The sequence below is a fragment of the Mastomys coucha genome, unplaced genomic scaffold (genome assembly GCF_008632895.1).
Source record: "Mastomys coucha isolate ucsf_1 unplaced genomic scaffold, UCSF_Mcou_1 pScaffold15, whole genome shotgun sequence".
Taxonomy (NCBI): Eukaryota; Metazoa; Chordata; class Mammalia; order Rodentia; family Muridae; genus Mastomys; species Mastomys coucha.
Window position 1 is genome coordinate 120,113,392 of NW_022196897.1, and position 4,991 is coordinate 120,118,382.

Genomic DNA, 4,991 nt, shown 5'->3' on the forward strand with positions numbered 1-4,991 from the left:
AAAAAAAAAAAAAAAAACCTACAAAAAGAATCAAGACACACCTCATCCACAAATCCATAATCACCGATCTCATGATAACAGCCCTAATGAAAACTGCCTGTAAGATTGTCCAAAGAATTTTAATAAGTGATTATAACTGTGTTCAGATAACAAGAAAACAACATAAATGTACTCCGAGAAAACAAAAGCAAAGAGTCAAATGAAATAGATGGTCAGTGCAGTGTGTAAGAACATCACTAAACAAAGAGACGGATTTGTTGAAGTAAAACACTGAAATGATGTTGGAAACCTGAGCCAAAGCTTCAGTGGAAAGCCTCAATAACATAACAGATGATATAGAAAGCAGAGACTCAAGGATAGAAGACCAAGAAGAGAAAATGGTTACTCAGTAAAGGCCAGGACAATTTTTTCAACATATGAACATATATATTGGAAATATATGAAGATATATATTACATCACTCTGAGAGACAATAATAAGACCTAAGCTTTGGATTATAAGCATATAAAAAGCATAATAATATGAAACCAAAAGCATAAAATATTTTCCGTGAAATCATAGGAAAAAAATTTAACAAACCTAGAAAAAATAGATATATATCCAGGTACAAGAGGCCTACAAAACACTAAATAAAAGAACAGCTGACACAAAGAAACTCCCCACAACATGCTATAATTAAAACATTAAAAACATAGACAAGGGCTGGAGACATGGCTCAGTGGTTAAGAGCGCTGACTGCTCTTTCAGATGTCCTGAGTGCAATTCCCAGCAACCACATGGTGGCTTACAACCATCTATAATGGGATCTGATACCCTCTTCTTGTGTGTCTGAAGACAGCAACAGTGTACTCAGATATATTAAATGAATAAATAAATCTTTTTAAAAAACATGGACAAAGAAATTGGTCTCGAAAGCTGCAATAGAGAAAGGCCCACTCTCATAAGACAGTTATTATAAAATACTTGAATATATGACAGAAAAGTTTAACACCAAAAGCATCTACAAAGTTGTATTCCAAGTTCTGAACAAGCACAAGTACCAACTTATGATATTACACCTAAGCAAACTTCTGAAATTGAAAAGCAATAAAACTACCCATCATAAAAACATATTAGTAGAATTAGTGACTTCTGAGCAAACTTTACAAAGAATAATAGAATAGTTCAGTCTAAAGAGAATAATAAACACACACAAGAGGACTCAGGGAGTAAATAAACACTGCAGTGACAGTTAAGCAAATGATGTCCAAGAGAATACAAGATCAACAAGATGACAGGAATTAACACACATATTTTAATAACTCTTAAAATTAATACTCTCTGCCTTAGTTTTGGTTTCTATTACTGAAAAAAAAAAAAACCACTATGACCAAAGCAACTTGGAAAGAAACGAGTTTATTTGCCATGCACTTTCACATCATTGTTCATCATTGAAGGAAGTCAAGACAGGAACTCAAACAGAGAACAAAAGTGGAGGCAGGAGCTGATGCAGAGGCAGTGGAGGGGTACTGCTTACTAGCTTGGGTCTTCTTGGTTTCCTTAGCCTGCTTTTTTTTGGAACCTAGGACCACCATCCCAGGGGTGTCCTCAGCCACAGAGTATTGGGTCCTCCCATACCAATCACTAATTAAGAAAATGCCCTACAAGCTTACCTACAGCCAGATCTTATTGAAGGCATGTTCTCAATTGAGGTTTCCTCCTCTCAGATGATTTTAGCATGTGTCAAGTTAATATAAAACCATCCATCACAGTCTCCATTCCCCCAATAGAAATGAATTTAGTAGAAAATTGGATCAGAAATCAAGGTCTAATTTTTTATTCCTGCAAGAAACATACTTTTCCATAATAATGGACACCACCTTAGGATAAAGGGATGTAAAAAGTTCTCTCAAGAATATGGATCTAGGAAACAAGTAGACATTAATATTCTAATGCTTGACAAAATACAAATCAATCTAAAATTAGTCAGAAGAGATAAGGAAGCTCACTTCACACTCATTAAGGAACAATAACCAGGAGCATATTCCAATTCTAAACATAAACACACCAAACAAACGTACATACAATTTCATAAGAGATATACCTCCATAATTTTAATTTCATAAAAGATATGCTATCTAAAACCACAGATTGACCCCAATAAATCATAGTTGGTGAATTTAGTATCTCACTATCTCAAGTAGGCAATCTAGACAAAACAATTAAACAGAAAAACGTTGGAGTTAAATGGCATCATAAATCAAAAGGAGCTGTCATATCTACAGACCACGTCACCAAACACTAAATAACACATATCTTTCTCACAAATCCACGAGACCATCTCCAAAATTAATCACATATTAGAATATGAAGCAAGTATCAACAAATGTAGGAAACCTGAAATAACATCCTGCATTCTGTTTAACCATAATGGAATGAAGCTAAGTAGCAACAATAGTAGAAATTACAGAAAGTGTAGAAACTCACAGTCACTAAACTACACACCACTTAATGATAACTACATAAAAAAAATCAAAAGTGAAATAAACAAAATCTTATAATGAATTAAAATAAAAAACAGTATACCAAAATCTATGGAACACAGAGAAGCCAATCCTAAAGTGACAGTTTGTGGCACTAAATGTCAACAACAAAGCAAAACATAAATAAAATTATGACTTTATAATGTACCACAATGCATTAGAAAAACAAAAGCAAAACTAATTTCAAAATAGTAGAGCCAAGGAGATAATAAACATCAGGACCAAAATTAACAAAATAGAAATGAAAAACATAATACAAAGAATTAATTAAGTGAAGACCTGGTTCTTTGAAAAACTAAACAAGATAGACAAATCCTTAGCCAAATTAACTAAAAGGAAAAGAAAAGAGCCAAATTAATACTTTTTTTTTAAAAAAAGAAACATTGCAAAAATACCAATGAAATTCAGAATATCATAAGGACACATTGTAAAAACCTCTATCCAACTAAATTTTTTGAAATCTTAAGGAAATTTTTTAAATGCATACAATATACAAAATGACACAATGATGAAATATACACTTAAAACAGGTTTAAAACAAGCAGTGAAGTTGAAGCAGTAATAAAAAAGTACACCCCCAAAGCCTCAGGAGCAGATACATCCAGCAGAATTCTTTCAGATCTTCAAAAATGAACTAACAAAACTTCCACTTAAAATTTTTTTAATCAAAAAAAGCTTTCCATGAAGCTAGACCCTGATAAGTAAATTAGATAAAGCTACAACAAAAATGAAAATTATAGACCAATCTACCTGGTGACTCATGACTAAGTTCAGCGTGTTCTAGACATTTTGGGATGGTTCACTATATGAAAATCAATCATGTTCACATAAATGGACTTAAGGACAAAAATCATGTGGTAATTTCTTAGTTTCATCAAATAAAAAAAGGGCCTTTGACCAAAGCCAAACTTCTTTCAAGGTAAAAGTCATGGGGAGGATGGAGATTGATGGACCTTACCACAACACAATAAACACACACACACACACACACACACACACCATATAACCAACATCATGCTAAGTGGAGAGGGGGTGGAATCAAAACATCCCCACTAAGATGAGGACAACAGGCATCCTTTCTCTCCACTCTTATTCTGGTTTAGTGCTGAAAGTCTTAGATTAATAAGACATAGGAGGAAATAAAAGGGATATAGACTTGAAGAGGAGAAGTCAAGGCATTTTTATTGGCAGAGGATATGATTCTGTACACAGGACGTCATAACAATAACACCAAATCACTCTTACAGCTGATAAATATTTTCAGCACAATGACAGGATACAAAATTAACACACAAAAATCAGTAAGGACCCTTATTATACACCAATGACAAATATACTGGAAAAAGAAATAGGGGAACGATCCAATTCACAGTAGCCACAAAAAAATAAATAAACGCCCAGGAGAAAACCTAACCAAGTATATGAAATACCTCTACAATGAAAACTTTAAGGCTCTGAAGAAAAAAACTTGAGAAGACACCAGAAGATGAAAGGACTGGCCACATTCATGGATTAGCAGGATTAATATATGTGAAAATGGCTGTGTTACCAAAAAAAAAAAAAAAAAAAAAAAAAAAACCATGGATTCAATGAAATTCCACAAACATACACTCATGCACATACACAGAGACATTGATTCAATGAAATTCCACAAACATAAACTCACGCACATACACAGAGACATTACCACATGTATTTGTACACATATGCATACATATATACTCACATGTACACATACACAAATATACAAGCAACTTTACTTATCCCAGTAAGTTTCAAGAAAATACAGTTACATTCTGTCTGCAGCTTGCCTGCAAAAGCCCCTTGTCCAACCCTACCTCCATGCTCTGAGGGCTCCACCTCTTAAGGTAAATGCCAACTCCTCTACCTCTTTCCCATAGGCCCTTTCACCCGTCCATCTATCTGAATGGTTCTAGTCAAGATAGCTACAAATAGAAAAATGGAAATATATCCATATTTATCACCCCAAAGAAAGTTCCATTCCAAATGGGTTAGGGACCTCAAAATAAGGCCACATACTTTGAATCTAATAGAAGAGAAAGTGAGGAATGATTCAAACATTGGCACAGCACAGAAAAAGACTTTCTGAACCAAACACAATAGTATAGGTGAAAGGCTGGAGAATCTTAGAATTTAAAATGAGGGCATTGAATAGAAATGTATGTATAATGTGTGACCTTTACTTAAAAAAGGCATAGGAAGTCTCTGTCACGAGCCAGGAAGGTGAACTGGTCAGTTCCAGAAACAGGATATAAGTTATCTAATTAGTCCTAGGAGCGGTCAGCCATTAAGAAGATAGCGTTGACCAAACCACATTCCTCTAGACAATGAGTAAGCAGAATGACTTCCTTGTGACCTGACTCAGCTAGGTAGTGGGTTACTTTGGAATTTTCCATTGTTCTCTTGTTATGTTTCCCTGGTAACCCCTTCACCCCCCTAGTTTGTGGT